At 48.8% G+C, this 23802-nt stretch overlaps 2 pseudogenes; both read right to left on the bottom strand.

The window, feature by feature from the left end:
* Positions 1 to 23802, bottom strand: part of LOC126939050 (uncharacterized) — a 174427-nt pseudogene that overhangs the window by 133972 nt on the left and 16653 nt on the right.
* LOC126939062 (coactosin-like protein) lies at positions 225 to 2221 on the bottom strand (annotated as a pseudogene).

Here is a 23802-nt window from a genome sequence, read left to right as displayed (position 1 = left end):
CTGCAATCTCTGCTCACTGCAACATCTGCCTCTTGGGTTCTAGCAGTTCTCCTGCCTCAGCCTCCTGAGTGGCTAGGATTACAGGCACCTGCCACCACGTCCCGCTAATTTTTGTATTTTTAGTAGAGACGGGATTTCACCATGTTGGTCAGGATGGTCTTGAACTCCTGACCTCAGGTGATCCACCCAGCCAGGCGAATTTTAAGGCAAATTTTATCTCTTATTCGGTCAGAGCCAGACGTAACCTTCTTACCACTGAGCAATCCTGCCTTTGCCGGAGATGCAACTTAGGCAACTCTGGATGAAGGTGGGATGAGGAAGCCCGGGGCAGATTCCAGGAGGTCTGGGCCTGACTACAGGAATGGACTTGTGTGCTTTTGAAGGCTGTAGTCACTGGGTGTCACTTCTGGCCCAGCTGCCCCTCAGTGGTAAACAGGAAGGGGGACCAAAAAAAACTGAGATGGCAAAACAAACCCAGGCTCCGGAAGCAACATGAGGTCACGCAGATCCCACTAGGCAGCCTCTTTACATATAAGAGAAATGCTAGAAAAAGGGATTACTGCAGGAGGCACCTCGGATCTGATGACAGGCAGGACCTTGCATCAAAATGATTTTTCTTTAGAACAAAAGAAAGGGTGAGAAAAGAAAAGATCAAAGAAAGGGGTTCCATGAGCTTCATGAGATAGGACACAGCAGTGTTGTAAGGGAAGCAGGAAGATAGGGGCTGTGGACACAGGGTGGTGGATGGTGCCTCTCATGGCTTCTTTTCTCCCTGTTGGGCTGGTGGGTTGGTAGCTGAGGCCGGAGGTCCCCTCCCCTGGGGAGCAGGCAGATGACTTTGGCAAGGGGCAGTGGGGAAGCTGGGGTTACTCCACCTGGGCATCACGATTGGCTCCCTCAGTCTTCTTCTGTTTCCTCTCCATTAAATCTCCCTCCACCTCCTTCTGATCACTGATCACAAACTCCTTAGCGAAATCCTGTATGATCTCCTTCACTGGGGTCTTGACGTTCTTGCCAATCTACCTGATGAGGGCAAACATGGACCTCCTGCTCGTGGCATCCCCTGTGGTGACACACACGAAGGCAAGCAACCAGACCTCGTCTGTACGCTGCAGGATGAAGTGCTGGTATTCTGCTCCTTGCCTGACAGGGACGATGATGGAGCCATCATATTTAAAAGTCACCCAGATGACGGCCAATCTGTCGTCTTGTGCTAGGTTGTAGGCCTCCCGGCAAGCCTCTTTGTCAATCTTGGTGGCCATCACCACGGTGCTGCAGTGGAGACACTGCCAGGGGGGACCAAGCATGCCCCTGGCCATGGCGGGGATGGGAGCGTGGTAGTGGTGATAGTGACCTGGTGTCTGCAAGCTCCAAGCGTGGCTGCAGCTCTGCTAAACTCTTAATTTTCAATTACTCTTAATTGCTTGAAACTCAAATAGCCACATGGGGCTAGTGGCCACCATTTGGACAGAGTGACTCCAGCCTTCCATGTGGTGTAATTTTATTTGCTAGCCTTTAGCATCATGTGATGTGATCTTCTTCACTTGTTTTCTGTCTCTGTGACCAGAGCATCAGCTCCTTGAGGTGGGGATTCGTTTGTCTTGTCCACTGCTGTATGCTGGGGCTAGAAGTGGATCTGGCATATAGTAGATGCTCAATACGTAATTGCCGAATGAATGCATGAGTAAATGAATGACTCCTGGGACCATACATTCTGAATTTCTCCAAAAGGAATGCTAGTTCTGCCAGGGATTGCTGCTCTGTGACCTCAAGTCAGGATCTTGCCCTCTCTGGGCTCAGCATCCTGACCAAGGGGCACTGGGGCCCCTCTGGTCCTAAGGCTCTGAAACTTCCTGCTGCTTACTCGGCCCTGTTGGGAGAAAAGCTGAGTGTTGGGAGAGAAGCTGAGGTAGGGTTTGCATGTCTGCTAGACTTGCTGGCTCCTTACTTCTAGCATTCCCATTATCTCAAGCATATTTCAAAGAATATGCTGCACCATCACAGCTGTAGCTCACTCACTTGATACGTTGCTTCCTTTAAACCCCCACATCCTCACCACCTGTTTGTTTGAACACCAATAAATAGCCTGGGCTCCCAGAGCTTGAGGCCTTCGCAGCCTCCATACTAGCGTTGGCCCCATGGTCCCACTTTCTCTCTTGTTATTTCTCATTCCTTTGACTCCACCGGACTTTGCAGCTTCCACAGCCTGGCGTTGAGTCTGATCACCCCAACATGCCCAAACTGCCCCAATCTATCCTTCATCCCCAATGCCCACCCCCAGCCTCCCCAGCCACCTTATAGGAAGGAGGCCAGATGGGCTTCCTGTCCCCGGAGACTGTGTCTAGGAAGCCATCAGAGCAGGCTGCCTGTGCCGTCTCCTTAACAAATGGCCTTAGGAAGTATTTGGGGGTGGGATAAAGTGGTGATGGCTGTGGGGCTGTGTCCCAAATCAACAGCTCTCCAGCTGGCCAAGGGCAAGTGTTTCTTAGGAGCCAGGCCAGGGCAGGCTGGTAGTTGTGGCACGTGCACCAGGAGTCGGCTCCAGGGTCCTCCAAGCCTGGGCCCTGCAGTCGGCCACCCTCACCCTCTCGTGCATGTGCTTAGGGTTCAAAGGGGGCAGGGGGTGCTTGGGCCCTACATGCTTCTTGTGGGGAATTGTAGGAACCTGGCATGAGGAAGTGAGGAGTGGGTGCTGACTGTGAGTGACTCAAACCCTGACTGCCCCAGCATCCAACACTAAAAACGCATGCATGTGTGCCTGCTCAGCCAGACACAACACACAGCTATGCATGCTGACATGCACATGCTCGAAGGCATGGGCACAGACACACACTTACTTGTTTTTGTTTTTATTTGAGACAGAGTCTTGCTCTGTTGCCAGGCTGGAGTGCAGTGGCATGATCTCAGCTCACTACAACCTCTGCCTCCCAGGTTCAAGCAATTCTCCTGCCTGAGCCTCCTGAGTTGCTAGGGCTACAGGTGTGAGCCACCACACCCAGCTAATTTTTGTATTTTTAGTAGAGACAGAGTTTCACCATGCTGGCCAGGATGGTCTTGATTTCTTGACCTTGTGATCCACCTGCTTCAGCCTCCCAAAGTGCTGAGATTACAGGTGTGAGCCACTGTGCCCAGCCATTTTATGTGTTATTTTAATAATTTTTATGTTTAGAGAGGGATCTTATTCTCTTCCCCATGTTGGATTGCAGTGGTGGTATCTTAGCTCACTGCAGCCTCAACCTTCTGAGCCCAAGCAAGACTCCCTCCACTGCCCTGCCAGTAGCTGAGGAAACAGGCCCACACCACCATGCCTGGCATTTAAACAATTCTTTTTTGTACGGATGGGATCTTGCTATGTTGCCCAGGCTGATCTCAAACTGCGGGGCTCAAGTGATCCTCCTACCTCAGCCTCCCAAAGTCCTGGCATTATGGGCATTAGCCACTATGTTTGGTCCTATTTATTCATTAGATTTGAGTTGCAAATCTTGAAAGTTCATCCATATTTGTAGGATGTGTAAGTATTCCATTCATTTTAATAACTGAATAGTATCCCCCTGTGCACATATATGTTGCTCATTTATTCATCTGTTGATGAACAATTGGGCTGTTTCTACCTTTTGGCTGTTGTGAATATGCTGCTGTTGATGTTGGGACACAAGTATCTGGCTTTTAAAAAAAAAAGTATTTTATTTTTCGATAAGTTATTGGGGTATAGGTGGTATTTGGTTACATGAGTAAGTTCTTTAGTGGTGATTTCTGAGATTTTTGGTGCACCCATCACCCGAGCAGTATACACTGCACCATATTTGTTGTCTTTTATCCCTCGCCCTCCTCCCACTCTTCCCCGCAAGTCCCCAATGTCCATTGTATCATTCTTATGCCGTTGCATCCTCACAACTTAGCTCCCACATATCAGTGAGAACATATGATGTTTGGTTTTCCATTCCTGAGTTCAAACACCTGTTTGCAACCCTGCTGTCAGGAGTTTTGGACATCTACTTAGGAGTGGAATTACTGGGTCATATGGCAGTTTTACGTTTGACTTTTTGAGGAACTGCCAAACTTTTCCACATTATACATTCCATGGGCCACTGCATTATACATTCCCATGAGCAATGCGTGAGGGTTCCAGTTCCTTCACATCTCCAACACTGGCTATTTTCCATTTGTTTCATAATAGCATCCTAATGAGTTTTAAATGATAACTCATTGTGGTTTTGATTTGCATTTCCCTAATGACTAATGACGGTGAGCATCTTCTGATGTGTAGATGCTGGAAGTGGGGACACTGTAACAGGATAGCAGCCTTGGCATTGCCTTAGCAGCAGTGTAGGATGGGGGCCAGGAAGCATGAATGAGGGTGAGAAGGGAGAGGAAGAGGGAGAGAGAAAGAGAGAAGAGAGATGGTGAGAGGGAAGAGAAAGGTGGAAAGCAAAAGACGGGTAGAGAGAGATGGGGAGAAACAGACTGAGAGGGAGAGGAGGATGGAGAGAGCAGAGAGAGAGAAAGAGAGATGGGGAAAGGGGCAAGAGATGACAAGAGAGACAGAGAAGCCAGAGAGGGAGAAAGGGAAGGAGGCAGAGAGAGACAGAGCAGGAGGTTGGGGCACTCTGGGTCCCAGTTTCCAGTGCAGCTGTAGGTCGCCATCACCTAACCACATGTGCCATAAAGTCCTCCTGCCAGCTGCTCACAGCCCCCGAGAGCCCCTCCTCCTGGAGAATAAAACCTTTGGTGACTGCCCTTCCTCAATGGATTTTGGTTGTATCTAATGAACCGAGTCTTCCCATCTATCATCTTCTTGGGCTCACTACTCCACTAAACACTGCACCCTCGGTTTGGGAGAACCAGTGGTGCCCCCATCTCATTAGGCTCCCGAGGAAGCTTGTGACCTAGGCTTAGGCCCGAAGTAGCCGGGTACCCACTGGGGCTCTCTTCTCCTTTCACTAAGATGAGAAAGAGACCAAAGAACGGTCTGCAGAGAGGGTGCCTGTGCAAACACCCAGGAAACCAGGGTCCTAAGCCGTCTTCATTTCCTAACAGCCACACATTCCCTTCCATGCCTCCTTAATGAGGGCATGAAGCACAGTGTACCTCTGTCCAGCTGTGTGCAAAGGTATGTGTGTGTGCATGTGTGTGTGTTGTGGGGGCGTGCAGTAGGCAGCAAGGAGAGGGCAGCTCCTGCTCAAAGCTGCAAGTCTCTCTGAAAGATCGAGATTCCCTGGACCACAGCAAGGCAGTATGTTCATTGCATCCATTTTTATTAGCATTTAAACTTGTATTTTGAGTAGCATATAAACCTTAAGTTGGTTAACTATTCTTACAAGCGTTTACACAGTAAGATAAACACATGATAATGTCCACTGAAATTATGCACCCTCGCCCACCCGCCACCCCCACCAAAATTATCTTGCAAACCTACGCCCAGCAAAGGATCCCGTAGCGCACTTTGGGAGGTGTAGACAGGAAGCCTGGGTCTCCATTGCTCTTTCCATCTTTTCACCATCTGTGGGCTACCAGGCTGCGTTGGTTTGCTAGGGCTCCCTTAAAGTACCACAGACTGGGCAGCTTCAGCAACAGAATCTCGCTGTCTCGCAGTCCTGCAGGCTGTAGGTCCAAGAGCAAGGTGTCGGTCGGCAGGGAAGGCCCCTTTCCAGGGCGGTCCAGGAAGGCTCTGTTCCAGGCCTCTCTCCTGGCATGTAGGTGGCCTTCCCTGTGTCTCTTTACCTCGTCTTCCCTCTATGCGTGTCTCTGTGTCTAAATTTGCCCTTTTTATAAGGACATCAGTCATATTGAATTGGGCACCCCCTACTGAACTCATTTTTGATTTTAGCTTATTTCTGTAAGATGCTATCTCCAAATAAGATCACATTCTTAGGCACTGGGGCTAAGGACATCAACACAGGAATTTCAGGGGACAAATTCAACCCATCACACAGACCCTCCCCGAGGCCACCTCTGCGTCATCTTTGTCTACAGGCAAATTGGCATCTAAAAAGTGTCTGCCCAAGACATGCGTCTGGCCCATGGTACAGCCAGTCCACACAGCCAATGGTGAGATCTGGGTGGCATTGTTTCCTCACCGCCATGCCTCACGCAGGCAGCTGCCTTCTTATAACAGGGTGGACACAAATCCCGGCACTGGTGCAATCACTTGCTGGCTGTGCGTGAAGTAGCCCCACGTCAGTGTGCTGCAAAGATGCGGCTTAGAATGTTACGGCTTGTGTGAAAGATGCGCAGATTTCTATTCCTTCTGATCTGTGGTTTCAAGTTCTGTTCGTCTGAACCCAAGGGGCTCTGTAGGGTGCCTCTGGAACAGCCGGGCTGTTTAGGGGTGCTGAAAACACAAGGTACCCAGGCTCAACCCCAGCTTCAATCACACAATCTTGTTGACATGCTTTTTGGTCAGTTTTTTAATTGGTCTTTTGTATAATTTTTTTTTAAGAAAAGGGATCCTTTGGCAGAAAGAAAATCTGAAATTCTAAATACCTAAATACTGTCCATTTTATCCATGTGTTGTTGGTCCTACCCCCAAAACATATCCTGATTCCAGCTATTTGTCGTGACCACTTTGATCTGAGCTCCCATCATTTTTCTCCTGGATTACTGTACCAGCCTCCACGATGGCCTTCCTGCTGCCACCTGCCCTTTCCCCAGGGTTCAGCAAGATTTTTCTGAAAAGGACCTGCTAGTAAGCGTCTTGAGCTTCGTGGACCCTGCGGTCTTTGTTGCACATACTCAACAATTACTCAGCTCTGCCACTGCAGCCCCAAAGCAGTCACAGACAAGAAGTGAACACAACGGAGGATCTGTGGCTGCAATAAACCTTTATTCACCACAACAGGAGTGGGGCTTCATGTGGATTGTGGGCCTTAGTTTGCCAACCCCTGCCTGACTTCATGGCAACACTGACCTTCATATTTATGCCTCTTAAAAACATGTGTAAGCCGAGTGCAGTGGCTCATGCCTGTAATCCCAACACTTTGAGAGGCCAAAGCTGGAGGATTGCTTGGGAGCAGGAGGTCCAGACCAGCCCGGATAGCACAGCGAGATCCCATCTCTGCAAGAAACCATTTCAAAAGCAGCCAGGCATAGGGGCCCACACATGTAGTCCCAGCTACTCAGGAGGCTGAGGTGGGAGGATTGCTTGAGCCTGGGAAGTCAAAGCTGTAGTGAGCTGTGTTTGGGCCACTGCACTTCAGCCTGGGTGACGGAGCAAGACTCTCTCTCTCTCTCTCTCTCTCTCTATATATATGTATTTATATACACTGTGTTTGAGAGTAATGGTTGTCTACAAGACACACCTTTAATTAATCACAGCCAGCCCTCAAATAATCTGTATAGTGTAGGACCCTTACAACGCTACACTCCCAACTGTTCTCCCCACCCATCTTTTGCTTTCTTTCTTTCCACGGATTCTGTGACCATCTTCCTCTCCTCATTGACTCTGCGTGAGCGGGATTCCTGGTGGAGGAAGGGTAGCCGGTGAGAAATGAAGTACCAAGAAACTAGCTGTCTGGGGAGAGTCCTTGTGTCATCCCCAGCCTAGTCTCAAGGGTTCTGGGCCGGTCACCCTGTGGCCTCTCTGTGCTGTGTCTCTGGATCTGGCCTCCATGGGAAGGACCCTGGGAGACCCAGCAGAGTGGGGTGCCTGGGTTGACAAACACCCTCCTGCTCCTCTGGCTGTGTGGCTCAGGGATAGGCCACATCACTGCCCCCTTTGAGATGGGCCCAGAGGACCTTGTGGTGCAAGCATGAAGCTTGGCACCTGGAGCCTGGGACCAACTGCCCCTTCCTGTGTCCTGGAGTTGGGGTCCAGTCCTGAGAAGACTCTCAGTCACCTGTCGGTGCTGATGAGGGGAGGGAGGGGTCTGTGGACTGAGAGGGGCCATTGCTAGGGGACTCTTAGCAGCACTGCTCAGTGGTCTGGTCAGTGGGGGTCTGTCAGCAAAGAGTTGAACTCTGGGGCTCAGACACAGAAAAGCTGGTCAGTGACCCTTTCTCCTTTTTCAGTTCTTGCCGCACGTGCAGAGAGAGAGGAACTTCCAGTGCCCACTATGGAGCCAGAGTCCACAGCATGGGGAGGGCCCCATCGAGAGGCAGCACTGCAGCTAGAGGTAGCTCCAGAGCCCTCCGGGCCCTGCACCGGTACAGCAAAGGACCAGCCAAGCGAGGAGCTACCAGACCTCATGCCACCTGCTATAGCCACTGGCTTCAACTCTGAAGCTGAGAGTGTAGCTGGAGATAGACGTGGCAGAGAGGAGATTGCGAGCAAGGCTCCAGCCAGCAGCTCCCAAGCTGCCCCTAGTCCTGGGCATGGTGCGAGCCTTGGTGTCAGAGGCCAGGGTGTTAAGCCTGGGTTCCTCTACCTCACTAAAGAGAGGCTTCTTTTATTTACCAGAGCCACAGCCCTGCTGCATCAGGACCTTTTCACTCTGCTGGTGCTGGGGCTGTCTATCTGCAAGCTGGAGGTGCTTGAGAGCAGGAAAAGAAGCCTGCGAGAAAGAGTTCCAACAGCTCCTCCTGCTCCCAGAGGTGGACTCCTCCTCCAGGCATGGAGGTCTCTCCGCTACTGGGCTTCTGGGCTATTTGCCCCTGATTTGCTCCCTGGGACAGGCTCTTCTTAACAGGCAGGCAAGGGGTATGGGGACTAGGTGGGGGCTTCAAAGGGTACAGCATCAAATCTTCCAAACTCAGCACTTGTGCCCCGGGGTTTCTAATCTGTCTTCTGCCCTAGGATTTATTCATACTGTTAAATTACCAGTTTATGCAAATGACATTTAAATAAAGTTTGATTTCTGAAACTTCATGCCTTTTTGAACTCCCTAATGTTAGATGGTGTTTTTGAGGCGATCCTGAAAATCTCTGATAGTTGTGTCTTTTGTTGTGGTTGTTTGTGTGACTGAGTTACCACCAAATCAACTGTTATTGGAAACCTTTCAGGTATGGCTTTTAAAAGACCTTGACCTACTCTTGCCTGTTTTGACCCTCCAGTTTATTGTGGAATAAATGATCATGTAGTTTCATGTCTCCAGCAGATCAATCACTTTCCTCCGTCCATAGCAGGGAGGAGTCATGGCACCCCAGAGGGTTACTGGGAGGAGGAGGTGAGGAGGTGTATGGAATCCGGCCCTGCCACACAGACCTAGCACGTTACACCCTAGCCAAGTCCCCTGCTAAGGAAGGGGCACACCCTCTGCCCTCAACTGTCAGCCACCCATCCCCCACCTGCACCCCCAGGACTGCCCCAGATGGGGATGTCTGCGATTGGGGAGGACACATAGATGTTCTGATGCTAGCTACAGGACCTGGGGGTGGTGACAGTGACAAGGATCTGGGTGCATATAGGAGTTGGGCAGCCAGGTCTGGCCAGAGCAGTGACACATGCATCCACACATTAATGCACTCACATACATGTGCACGCTCACCTGCACAAACACACTGCACACACCCATGTTGTAACTTCAGGGACGGAAGGATGCTGACTCTGCACCCTGCTGACCCAGGCAAGAGCCCTCTGTAATGGGTGCCATGATTCCACAATGTCACTGGTGCTGAGTACCCGCCTGTCTACTTGCCTGCCCTCTCTGTGTCTGGAGCTCTTGGAGACAAGACACACAGTGGTATCTGGTTCTGTGCAGAGGAGGCTTTCCTGAGTGAGAGGCACAGCTGGATCAGCAGACTCAGGTGAGTGTGACCTGCTGTGTTCCCTCCCTGCTGACGTGGGACAGTCGCTACCTGGTGGGCAGTGCTGTCCTCTGGGCAGGTGCTGAGGAGGGCCATCCCTGAGCACTCACCAGGTGCCCATTCTGCACTGACTGTGTAGACGGTTGTTTCCTGCATCCTCACAGCAACTCTGTGGGGTGGGTGCTGTCCCCAAATGTACCCGTTTGACAAGTGAGCTGTCTAGGGTCAGAGGAGCCGATACTGGCCCAGGGACCCAGATGTGAGCCTGGGATGTGCTCTCAGCCCTGCCCTGGGCTGTGCTGGGCTCAAGCCCTGACCTCTGCGGCCTCCCTGCCCTGGATTCCAAATCTCCCTGGGGTTCTGGACTTCAGTGGGGCAGAGACTGGCCCCGGAAGAGGCACTAAAATGGAGGCCCTGTGGGTGGTGGGGAGGCGGGGGTTCTCAGTCCAATTCTGTGCCTTAAGGTGGAAGGAGGTCTCACCAAGAGTTCAGACTTCAGGTGTGGTCACTGATGGTCCCTGTGGGCCCCACTGGACACATGGGGTCCTTCGTCTAGGAGTAGGGTGGGGAGCCCTCTGCCCTTGGGCAGTTGTGGAAAATGAAGGAGCTCTGGAGGGCTGCCTGGAGGGTGATGACTGTCCCTCCTGGTCAAAGGGGCTTGGGGACTGGGACCTTCCCCGAGCAGCCCTTCCTCGGTCTGATCCCCTGGAGGCGTTGCCCTTCCTTCGCCCCAAGCGCTCCTGGGGGGATGGTCCCCCTGGGTGTTCTCTGGGACCAAGGCCCCAGAGTTCTCTTGTTCTTTCTTGGTGACCTGGGAGATTGAAGCCCCCTCCTGTATTGACAGCTGGGAATTGTACAGTCCACCGTCCTTCCACCTGAGACAGGCTCTCCATGAGCACAGAGGCTGCTTTGGATGCAATAGACGATTTTCCCCAAACCAAACAGCCTCCTGGCTTGGCTAGCATTGTTCCTGAAGCAGCTTCCCTGGCCAGAGTGTGTGAGAATTGGAGTAGGACGGAGCAGTCACCAGTTATCTTGCTTCCTACAGAAAACTGGGCATCTTCATGGAGATTGATCCTATACAGATCTCCGCTCCTGACCACATCTGCCTCCAGTTGCCCGGAATAGCTCATCGTGAGCCCTTGATGCTCAGCAGGTGGATGCCGTTTGCCCTGCCGGGGCAGGTGTGTATCGATCTGAGAGCACTTGCGGACAATAGGCCTCTCTTTCCAGGTTGTCCTGTGCTCAAGTCTTCAGGAAGGAGCCCACCCCAGGTGGGATGCAAGGACTCCAGAGACTGAGGAAGGGGTGGGGTCACTGGGTCTGGCCCCCTGTCACCTGGAAGGGGTGGTAGAATGGGGCTCCTTGGGCCGGAGGGTGTCTAGGGGTGTGGCAGGAGTAGTTTGGGTGTTGTCTGGAGCATTCGGGTACAGCAGAACCATTGGATGACTTGGTCTTGTGGGATGGTGATGGATGAGGTCATGGATACCCCGCATGTGCATGGGTGAGGGGACATTATTGACAAGTATGAGCAGGTACAGGTAGGGCCACTCCCTCGAGGGAGGTGGGACCTTGTCTCCCTCACTGTGCCTGGTCAAAGGCTCCTGGGCTCCCTAAGATCACAGGGCCGGGACAGGCTGTCCATGCCCTTGGGACCCCAAGTGCCTCATCTTGCCCCCATCTCCCTGACCCCCTCTGGGTCACAGGCACGGGAGCTGGGTCAGCAGTGGACATGGAGCACAAGCATGTTGACATCTGGAAATTCACCGATTGCCTCGGGATTGTGTGGTGAGTCCTCTGTCCCCTGACACATCGGTCTCACCTCAGGGACAGGTTTTGTTTTTAGAAAGATTCTCTGAGGCAGTATATGTCTCCCCGGCTCGTGCCAACCTTCTCTCCAGGGTCAGAACTCCTCCCTGCCTCTCCTGCAGGTCCAGTCGGTGGTCGGGGTTAGAGCAGAGCCTTGAGGCCCATCTAGGGAGCTCAGAAGAGTGGGTGGGACAGAGAGGGGGCTGGGTCTGACCCCTGGGCTCTCAGCACTTAGGTCCTCACATCAGCAGGAGAAGAGGGGACAGCCTATGGGCCTGGCCCTGTCCCCTTGGGGGCTGTGCTGGTGAGATCTGGGGGTGGTAGCCACAGGCTAGGGGACCCCTGGCCTGTGGGCTATTATGTAGCAGGTCTCTGAGGGCTCAGGGGGCCCAGCTGAGGCATCCTATAGGGAGGGGTATGGGGACATCAATGGCAGTGACCCTGAGAGGCTGGGGGAGAAGAAGGGTAGGGCCTGGCCTGGGCATCTCATGGTGAGGCCAGGGGGGCAACAGAGCATGCAGCTGAAGGCCGGGGAGTGGTGCTGGGAAGGGATCTGGGCATGGTAAGTGGAGCCCAGCCAGAAGCTGGCCCCTCAGGACTCACAGGATGGAGAGAGGGAGGAGCCTGTTGGAGGGGGGCGGGGTGAGCCCCTGAGACCTGCCACTTCTGGGATGCACCTCAACCAAGCCAGCCCAGGGTGGAGCTGCCAGCCTTGGGAAGACAACAGATGGGGTGGGCAAGGAACAGTGGCACACCTGGGACCCCTCAGTGGGGGGACTTGGTCAGTCCCCAAGGCTCTGCGTGGCCCTCCAGAGACTCTGGTTCCTGCTAGCTGTCAGCAGCACGCAGGGTGGATGGGGGTGCTGAGTCAGCACAGGTAGGACAGCCAGGCACTCCATGTCCCAGCTACTGCAGTGGCTGGGAGGAGGCTGAGGGATGAAGGCTGACTGCCCTGAGACCAGCTTTGGCTGGAGGTGGAGTGGTGGGTCTAGTCCCTACTGCCTGCAGAGAAACCCAGGTTTCTCCCCAGCATGCTTGGCAGCCCAGGGAAAGACCTGGGAGTCTCATGCCTAGGCTCTGGCAGGAAGAGGGTCACAGAAAGGCCAGAGTGGCCAGAGAGAGGGCCACAGGCTCTGGGCCAGACAGGATGGGGGAAGATGGGGAACAGGCAGGGTCAGTGGCCAGCGTGCAGGGAGGCAGGTGCACGCTAGGAGGTCAGACCCTGCAAAGCCCGTGGGGAGTGTCAGGTGCGAAGGGCTCCAGGTGTGTCCTCAGGGCACTGGGCAGCTCTCAGTGCATGCTTCCTGGACAATGGTGGGTGATGCCATCAATCCCAAGGCACTGCTGTTGGTCAGGGCTCAGCAACCCACCCTAGGCGGCACCCATCCTGTCTCAGGACTGGACTTTCTCAGCTCCCACGGAGGGTGCGGCCTCTAGCCCAGGAGGGGCATTCCCATTGTGCAGCCTGAGGCCCCTCATGGGCCCCGAGTGGTCCCCTCCAGGCCAGTCTCGAGCTCGCATTTTCCAGGGTCCTGGTGCCTCACGAGGACCAGGTGCCCAGCTCCACAGGGAAGTCCTTGCCTTCCTTCCCTGTGCCTTCCTCCAGGCTGAGACTTAGGGCAGATGGGAGCTCTAAGGACCCCTTAGGAAGGGGGATGGCTCCTGGCCTGGGCAGGTCCTCAGCTCTGTCTGAGTTGACTTACAGTGAGACGAAGCTGGCTCCTGTCAGTGCCCTGGAGGTGAAGATAAGAGCCTGTGCCTGCTGCGTGGGAGGCTGCCCCAGGGATAGGGAACCAGGGCTGGTGGGCGAGGCAGAGGGGGTGGCCTGTGGGCCGAGGTGGTGGTGACTGGGAGTGACACGTTGTCACTGGGAGAAATGGCAGTTCCTGCTCCACCTGAACCCAAGACTCTGCCCCGTGGTGGTTCAACCAAAACCCGAACCAAGAACCACAGTCTTGCTCAGAAGTCACTGCCTTACTGTCTTCTTGTTCCAGGACCCCAGCTGAAGGTTTGGAAACAACCAAAATACAGGGTTTTTGTGGTCTGAGAATGCTGACTCCTGGCATCAGGGGACCAAGCAACTGGTGCCCATTCTATCAGAGGGTCTCAGCCTCCCAGGGTCTGCCCTTTCCTGGCTTGTTCCAGTTCCTGGAGTCCAGGACCCAGCATCCATGGGCCGCTACCAGAGGCCAGACAGCTCTGCTAACTTCATCCTGGCTTACTGATAGCAAGGAGGTCAGGAAATAAAACCACTGACAAGTGACTGAAGATGCTTGGAGACTGGCCAAAATATAAGAACAGCAAGAAGGTAACATGGGGAGGGAGTGACCCCGTGACTGCTCTCTGCAGAGCCAGGAGACAGGTGCCCATGGCCGTGACCTGGCACCGTCTGCCTCTCAGCAGGTGGGTGGCACCCTGTTCTCACCCACAGGACAGCAGACCTGGTTGCCAGGCTTTTGACCCATCCATGCAAGCATCACCTTTCTGGGAGAAAACCTAATACCAGGACCTGGGCCACCCCACCTCAAGGGTATGGACGTGTCCTGGTGACCCGAAAAAAGGAAAAGGTCCAGGTCAGAGTGCTCCTCCACACTTTCAATTGTCGGGGGAGGCCTGCCTCTCCCTGGGAACCGAGGAGCTAAAGGCTGGAGGCTTCCAGAACCCCTTAGGCTCTGCTCCTCCCAGGGTCGCCCTGTGTTGTCTCACTAAAGCGTTTTGTCTGTTTCTGTCTCGCAGGGTTTACAGAGGAATTCCCCCCACCGGTGAGGGACTGGGTGTGCTCACTCCTTCTAGACATTGAAGAAGTCAAGACTGAGAACCCAGGGGAATACAAGGTAAGGCCCTCCCATACTCGGCCAAGGCAGGACAAACAGGCCAGGCCATGTCAGGAGCCCAGGACTCCAGCTGGAGGGAATATCGAGCCCGGGTTGGGGGTCGGGGCTGTGGTCAGACACACATTCTGGGCACAGACAGTGACTCAGGCACCACAGGTGCACTGGACTCTGCTGACACTCCCTGGTTTCAGAAACAAGGCAAAAAAGGAGCTTTCTACAGAAGGAAACCTTCCTCCTTTCCTTCCAGAAGTGCTGACGGTGGGTTGACTGCCATTTGGGGCAGGGAGTCTTTTGTGTGTTCTGAGGCTGCTTCCTCCTCTTGGCCCTGCCCTACAGGTCATGAAGGAGAAGGGCAAGAGGTCCCTACATGATGTTTAGAGACCTATATGTAGCCAAGTGTTTAGAGAACGATTCAGTGTCAAGTAAGGCCTTTCTAGGCTACAGGAGTCCTAGGGCAATCCAGAGGGATGGGAGCTTCCCCAGGGCAGAAGCCAGGGTCACCGAGGTGGGCTCACAGAGCCACCAAGAGCTCTTCTGGCCAGGGAGCAGCCAGCATTATGGATTGAGCACCTCCCAGGTTCCCCTGGACTGGGCTGGGGCATATAATGCAGAATGATGAAAAGTGGTCTCCATGATCCACGGAGGCTGAGGTGGGCAGATTGCTCGAGGTCAGAAGTGTGAGACCAGCCTGGCCAACATGACGAAACCTTGTCCCTACAAAACATATAAACATTTGCCTTGCATGGGGGTGTATGCCTGTGGTCCCAGCTACTCAGGAGGCTGATATGGAAATATCAAAGCAAGGTGATTCAAGGGTCTGCTGGAAAATATTTAACCAAAATAAAATACCCATTACATTCAAAGGAGAAGGGCAAGAGGTCCCCACATGATGTTTGAAGAGCGATATGGAGTCAAGTAAGGCATGTGGTGTCTAGAGAACGCTTCGGTGTCAAGTAAGGCCTATTTTCAAAGGTAAACTAGGTTCAGAAATTAAAATATTTCACAATAGACGTTTCCTTCAATTTCTAAAACTAGATACAGAATGAAAATGCTCAGTTTTCATATAATCGCTTTAGTCACTCATAGACCTGTGTTTACAAAAGAAAGGCAACAGTGATCTTCTCTTTCAACACAAAAAGATCTATATCTGCTGAAAATTCCTTGAAAGACTCTTTATACAACCGTATTTGTCCTTCACTTTCATAAATCACCGGATTTGTGTTCAGCAGTTTTAAAAAATCTCTCTCTCCGTGTATGCATCCATATATGGATGTGTCTATCTACATATGTAGATATGCGCGAATGTTTGCGTGTAAGTGTGTACCTATCTATGATCTATCTAGTCCTTTGGTTCTCATCTGTGATGCCACGATTCAAAGAAAAGCAATATGGCATCACTGCTGTGACACGGTTACTGAACGTGCAGTATAGCGTAGGATTTGGTCAGCCTCCTCAACCATTTTCTTGTCTACTTGATTTTAGAGTCGTTTCTTACTATCAGGCAGCTACTAATTAGTTGATATTAAAACCAGCCCTTGTTTAGGCATTTTACTTCAATAATATAGTTTTCATTGTTTAGACATTTTATAAACTTAACCTTTCTCTTGCTATCTCTCTAGAAAGATGACGAGACTGCATTTATAGTTTTGCAGCTACAGATAATTGTACAAATAACTAAATATGTGGAATTGTTAATGTGTGTCAAGCACTGTACTAGGCATATTATATACATAATTTATTTACTCTATATAGCCACAGTATAAATTAGTTACCATTTAATCCACATTTTTCAGATAAGGAAAATGAGGCACAGAGAATTTAACAAATATATGTACATTACACTAGTAGGATGTAGCAAAACTCCCATTTAAACCCACATTTCTCCGCAAAGAGCTTAAACTCCTAACTGTTATGTTATACTGATTTGGTACTTATCACTTTTGAGTCTCAGTTTTCTCATCTAGGAAGTATACTACTTCATTTATTCATTAACTCTCAGCCGTTTAATTGTGTGCTGTGTGCTAGGTTATATGGAGGTGCAGGCACAAGGATTAACCAGGAACAAAACAGACTGTGTATGCTGTCAAGGACATAACTTTCCAGTGACAAGAGTCAGACAGGAAATAAATGACTGTAACATGTCATGTGGTGACAAGAACTTTTTTTTTTTTTTTTTTTTGAGACGGAGTCTTGCTCTGTCGCCCAAGCTGGAGTGCAGTGGCGCGATCCTGGCTCACTGCAAGCTCCGCCTCCTGGGTTCACGCCATTCTCCTGCCCCAGCCTCTCGAGTAGCTGGGACTACAGGCGCCCGCCACTGCGCCCGGCTCATTTTTTGTATTTTTAGTAGAGACGGGGTTTCACCGTGGTCTCGATCTCCTGACCTTGTGATCCGCCCGCCTCGGCCTCCCAAAGTGCTGGGATTACAGGCGTGAGCCACCGCGCCCGGCCAACAAGAACTTTTATGAAAAACGAAGCAGGCTAAAGAAGAGAGGAAGTGTCGTATTGGAAGCACTATTTTATATCATATGTGGAAAATTCTGCTAATGAGACATTTGAATAAAAAGAAGAAGATTCTAGGCAAAAAGTAAGACAAATCTAAGAAGGAGGATGTTCTAGGAAGAACGTGTCCATCAGTGAGGCCAGAGCAAAGTACACAAGGGGAGGATGGTAGACAACAGTTTCAGAGCAATGTCACGAACTAAATAATGCAGGGCCTTGGAAGACATTGTGGTCAGTTACTGTCCAACCAGGAGACTGAAACTGCACAGTAATTTGAATAAAGGAAATTGAACGTAAATAACTGTTAAATATGTCAAGGGATTATCTCTTAAAGCAGGGGTGTCCAATCTTTTGGCTTCCCTTGGCCACATTGGAAGAATTGTCTCCGGCCACACATAAAATACATGAACACTAATGATGGCTAATAAACTAAAAAAAAACAAAAAAAAATCACAAAAAAAACTCATAGTGATTTTTTGTGTGTTGTGGGTTTTGTTGTTGTTGTTGTTGTTTTGTTTGTTTGTTTGTTTTTGAGACAGAGTCTCACCCTGTTGCCAGACTGGAGTGCAGTGGCGCGATCTTGACTCACTGCAACCTCCGCCTCCTGGGTTTAAGGGATTCTCCTGCCTCAGCCTCCTGAGTAGCTGGAACTACAGGCACAGGCACAGCCAACATTTGTAGTTTTAGTAGAGACGAGATTTCACCATGTTGGCCAGCATAGTCTCGATCTCTTGACCTCGTGATCTGCCTGCCTCGGCCTCCCAGAGTTCTGGGATTACAGGTGTGAGCCACTGCACCCAGCCTGTTGTTTTGTTTTTTGAGACAGAGTCTTACTCTGTCACCCAGGCTGGAGTATAGTGGCATGATCTCAGCTCACTGCAACCTCTACCTCCAGACTCAATAGATTCTCATGCCTCAGCCTCCCGAGTAGGTGGGATTACAGGCATGTGCCCCCACACCTGGCTAATTTTTGTACTTTTAGTAGAGAGAGATGGGTTTTCACCATGTTGACCAGGCTGGTCTTGAACTCCTGACCTCAAGTGATGTGCCTGCCTCAGCCTCCCAAAGTCCTGGGATTACAGGCATGAACCATTGGGCACCCAGCCAAAAATCTCATAGCGTTTTAAGAAAGTTTACAAATTGGTGTCAGGCCTCATTCAAAGCAGCCCTGGGCTACGGGTTGGACAAACTTGTGAAAGGCCAAGCAAACACACACACAGAATAGGGACAGCAAAATCAGGGAGCTGCCACCGCACTCTCCAGAGCTTCAGGCAAGTAGTGCAGAAGAAACCAATCTGGAAGAACCCCCTGCATACACCAGAACTGAGCGCTAGACCTCTTTGGAGAGGGTGAGGATGTGGCCTGCTTGATAGCAGAGAATTTTGCTGAGGTGCTACACTGACAAAACACTGGGAAGTTGCTCCCCTAGGTGCTGCCTGTGACCTGCTCTGTCCCCAGAGAGGTGATGGCCACCGTTGGCTGCTGTCCCCCACAAGGCTGTAGTCCCCCACAAGGGCAAGGTAAGAGGAACACTCAGAACTAGAAAGAGCCCCAACCTTCTCCAGCATCCCTCTAGCAGATGCTATAGATGAAGCTTCACACCGTGCCACGGACAAGGCAAAGCCGGCGAGCAGGGTAAAGGGGGAGGTTTGGAACTGATGGTAATCAGCTCAACAGTGCAAGAAAAATGAGTTTTCTTTTGAAAAGACGTTCAACATCACTGATCATTAGAGAAATGCAAATCAAAACCACCATGAGATACCACCTCACACTAGTCAGAGTGGCCATTACTAAAAAGTCAAAAAATAACAGATGCTGACAAGGTTGTGGAGAAAAAAGGAACACTTATGCACTGTTGGTGGGAGTGGAAATTAATTCAGCTACCGTGGAAGACAGTGGTGATTCCTCAAAGACCCAAGACAGAAATACCATTCAATGAAGCAATCCCAGTACCAGTTATATACCCAAAGGAATAGAAATAATTTTATTATGAACACACATGCATGTGTATGTTCACTCCAGCACTAGTCACAATAGCAAAGACATGGAATCAACCCAAATGCCCATCAAAGATAGACTGGATAAAGAAAATGTGGTATATATACACCATGGAATACTATGCAGCCATAAAAAAAGAATTGTGATCATGTCCCTTTCAGGGACATGGATGGAGCTGGAGGCCATTATCCTTAGCAAGCTTATAAGTGGGAGCTAAATGATGAGAACACATGGACACATAGAGGGGAATGACAAACACTGGGGCCTTTCGAAGCCTGGAGGGTGGGAGGAGGGAGAAGAGTGGGAAGAAAAACTAGTGGGTACTAAGCTTAATACCTGCATGATGAAAGAATCTATACAACAAGCCCCCATGACACAAGTGTACCTATGGAGCCTGCATATGTACCGTGAACTTAAAAGTTATTTTTTTTAAAAAAAGAAAATATGAGTTTTTCCCTCATTCAAAGAATGTGAGCCAAAGGGTGACATTTTAAATGATATTTTGAAAAATCAGCTAGGTGGCTTCATGGAAAGACAAAAGGAACAAACAATACAAGGAGTAAAAAGCATCTAGAAGGACAGGCTACTACTAATCGAGACCTGAGATGATAGTGGCTCGGTGGAGTGGCAGCAGTAGACCTGTAAGAGATGCTTGGATTCACAATATATTTTAAAAGAATCACCAACACGATCTACTGATGAATTGGTTTGGCGTATGAGAGAAAGAAAGTAGTCCCAGAGGATTCCAGATTTCTTTTTTTTTTTTTTTTTTTTTTTTTTTTTGAGACGGAGTCTCGCTCTGTCGCCCAGGCTGGAGTGCAGTGGCCAGATCTCAGCTCACTGCAAGCTCCGCCTTCCGGGTTCCCGCCATTCTCCTGCCTCAGCCTCCCGAGTAGCTGGGACCACAGGCACCGCCACCTCGCCCGGCTAATTTTTTGTGTTTTTAGTAGAGAAAACTCTACTAGGGGTTTCGCCGTGTTAGCCAGGATGGTCTCGATCTCCTGACCTTGTGATCCGCCCGCCTCGGCCTCCCAAAGTGCTGGGATTACAGGCTTGAGCCACTGCGCCCGGCCGATTCCAGATTTCTTATGGAAGAACAGAAGTGACATTTACTAGATGGTAAAGACTGAATAAAAGTGAAAAACTGAGCTTCTCACTTCAAGAAAAACTGACAATATCCTATATATCAGTGATAAAATTTAAAATTTGAATTAAAAACAAGAATTTTGGGAAACTTTATTAACTACTGTGAGCCAGACTGCTGTCCAAACACCTAAAGATCTTTCTGGTTAGGCTGGCAACGATTTAACAAAGCTGTTGTTTATTTGACATTGTATAATGAAATGTGCCAACATTTAAAAGATCGCCTTAACTCCGTGAAACTACGTCTAACGGGTGATATTATAAAATTGGGCATGGGTAAAACTTAATTCAAAGTATAAAATGGAACAACATATTTTAGAGTAAAATTAATCCAACTATTTTTCTCTGTGAGACCAGACTTTTTTCATACACTTGTTTAAACTCAATAATATATTTTAACAGATTAAATGTGGAGTTAAATATGATAATCCAGCTATAATCTATTAAATCAGATATTAAAGAGCTTAATAAAACTAATCACTCTTCACATGAATTTCCATTTTCTTTAATTTTTCATGCAAATGTGTTACTTATGTTAACACATAATGAGTTTGTCATCATTGCTTTGAGTCAACTCATACGCTTCGTCCACATTATCAGACTCAATTTTAATATGGTAAATACCTACACATATAATGAAGATAAATTAAATCACTTTGAGGTCCCCAATAATTTTTAAGATTTTAAAGAGTTCCTGATGCCAAAAAGTTTGAAAACTTGTCTTTATTCTTTTGTACTGTAATTTTTATTCCATTTTCAAGACTACATACTTGCTCTCCAGGAAGACTCAAGTTGAAAAAAGATTGAAGGCCGGGCGCGGTGGCTCAAGCCTGTAATCCCAGCACTTTGGGAGGCCGAGACGGGTGGATCACGAGGTCAGGAGATGGAGACTATCCTGGCGAACACAGTGAAACCCCGTCTCTACTAAAACTACAAAAAAAAAACTAGCCGGGCGAGGTGGCGGGCGCCTGTGGTCCCAGCTCCTTGGGAGGCTGAGGCAGGAGAATGGCGTGAACCCGGGAGGCGGAGCTTGCAGTGAGCTGAGATCCGGCCACTGCACTCCAGCCTGGGCAACAGAGCGAGACTCCGTCTCAAAAAAAAGAAAAAAGATTGAAAACTAACCATCAACTCAATACAGAGACCATTACTAAATCAGTAAAAATGTGTATCTCTCTTTTAAAATTTGTGTCATGTTTGACTAGAAGAACGTTACTTACATTATCGATCGTATTTTTTTCTCTTAACCTCGGAATCTGGAAATTCAGAGGTTAGATGGACCCTTACCAACTCTTTCAAATTTTATTTATGTCATCAAGGGCTACCAAGGATCACGTTTATCCACAAATTTAAAGAAAGAAATGATAGAAACACAATATTTGTCCCTTGGGAACTATGGGTTTAAGTTCTTAAAGGAAATGTCTAGTTGTTTTAATGTAAATAAGAATTTTCTTTTTTCTGCTAGGAGGTATAGTATTCCACCTTGTACTACTCATGTTACTTGGCTTTCATGAATTTCTGTCCTTCCCTATTTTCAGAGCACATGCGTTTCCTAACATCATCATATTTCCACCGCATCTATCTGCTAAGCTTTCCCTAACTCATAAAATAACATAATGCCTTGGAAATGAGAGCAAAAAACATGGACTGCTCCAAGTCAGCAAGGTCAACCTTCATTCTTAATTTAAATTTCAGACTGTAATCATGTGCAAAAAATATGAATATACTGCTTATGAAACTAGGCCTCATAAAACTTAAAAATTAACACCAGATGGCCATGGATAGCCCCTCAATGTTCCCGGAACTCAAACAGAAAAACAATTCCAGGAATGTACATCAGGGGGTCCAGCCCTGAACAGTTCTAGGAAAATATCGCATGAGGTCCAGCCCTAAACCATACCAGGAAAGAAACCCATAAGGTCAAGCCCCGACCAATCAGAACCAGACACCTTGCTCAGGCCATAGCCAGACCCAATCATCTTGCGCCTTAAGCTTTGTTCGAACTTCGCGCCAAAAGCTGTGTTTGAACTTATGTTTGCCTATATAAACAGCCTGTAATAAGCGTTCGGGGTCCCAGTGCCAACTTAGAGCTTGGGACCCTAGCGCGCTAGCAATAAATAACTCTCTGCTGTGAATCTCGTGTCGGTGATCCTTCGCGGCGACCCCTGCCCAGGAGGGAATCGAGAGTTTGGTTCCAACACTTAAATGAATTAATCATCTATAAATTTAATACTCAGATCAAAATAATTTTGAAATTAACATCCATAAAAAATTCAATACCCAGATCAAGTATCCTCAACAGTCTAGAATTTCCCATCAGCCATTTCCCCGATCACAATTTACCCTCAACAGTAGTCGCTGTGAAATCGCCTACCACTTTCTCAGGTGCTTTTTGTCTTGCCTGCTTTTTGTTGCCTTTTCTCGGCATTTCTTGCCTTTTTTTGATGCATGTAGATTTTCTTAAACATTCATTTTTTCATTTTATTCCCTTTGTTTGGAATTTATACACTCTTACTCTCCTGTTAGTAATTTACTAGAAATTACAATATATTTTTGACTTATGAAAAGTTATAGTTATTAATACTTTTACCATTATTCTGGAAAGTGCAAGGAAGGACCTTAATTCTATTATTCCTTCTTTTTTTTTTTTTTGATAGAGGCTTGCTGTGTCACCCAGGCTGGAGTGCAAGTGGCTTGATCTGGGCTCGCTGCAACCTCTGCCTCCTGGGTTCAAGCGATTCTCCTGCCTCAGCCTCCCAAGCAGCTGGGACTACAGGCACCCACCACCACGTCCGACTAATTTTTGTATTTTTAGTAGAGATGGGATTTCACTATGTTGGCCAGGCTGGTGTTGAGTTCCTGACCTCATGATCCACCCGCCTCAGCCTCCCAAAGTGCTGGGATTATAGGCCTGTGCCACCGTGCCCAGCCCTGTTATCCCTTCTCATATGTACTTGTACTTGTGTGTGAATTGGCTCTGTGTTGTGTATTTAATACCCCCAAGGCATTGCTGATTTAGTCCAATTGTGTATTGGCAAGATATCTGCCACTTTTGCTGCTCTCCGTTCATCACTGAATCCTTGAAAATATTTATTTGTGATCATTTTGCCTTTTCTTCTTTCTCAATAAACACTCTTTAGAATTTCTTTTAGGGTCTATCTGCCAATAAAAAAAGAATCTGTCAGTTTTTACTCATCGGAACATGTTTTAATGTTATCTTTATTTTTAAAAGATACTTTTGTTGTGTAGGGAAGTTTTGACTAGCGATATCTTACATCAACAGTGAAGCTCTACTAATTTCTACTTGTTTCTTGGTTTTCTGCAGCTTCATTACCAGGAGTTTGTCTTTCTGAAATTGCAGGTTATTACATTTCATGAATTTTAGAAAATTCTCAGCAATTGGGTCCTTAAATATTTTTCTGTCCTGTTCTTATTTTCATCTCTTTTCTTCAGTGTATATTAGATTTTATTATTAAATATCCTCAGTGACTCTTCAGCTCTTGTATCCATATATCTTTATGAATGTATGTATAAACATGCACATTTTTTCTGGTTAGTTTCTTATAATACCGATTATAATTCACTGCTTCTTTACTCAGCTGTGTCTCATTTGCTGTTAAACTCATTTATTGAGTCACCTTTTTCTTCCTCACATTTTTTAGTCTTAGAATTTTTGTGTTTTTTTTACCCTATCTGTCACTTTCAGTTTCTACTTTCTTCTTGAAGTTTCCAGGCTTGACCTGATGTCTTTGAATATAGTAATTCTAGTTGCTTTGACACATTTTTTTTTCTTTTTCTTTGGCGTCTGTTTATTTTTTCTCACAGTGTCTTTTTTTCTTCA

Source organism: Macaca thibetana, chromosome 16 (genome assembly GCF_024542745.1).
Source record: "Macaca thibetana thibetana isolate TM-01 chromosome 16, ASM2454274v1, whole genome shotgun sequence".
Lineage (NCBI taxonomy): Eukaryota > Metazoa > Chordata > Mammalia > Primates > Cercopithecidae > Macaca > Macaca thibetana.
This window is presented reverse-complemented; position numbering and strand designations above follow the sequence as displayed.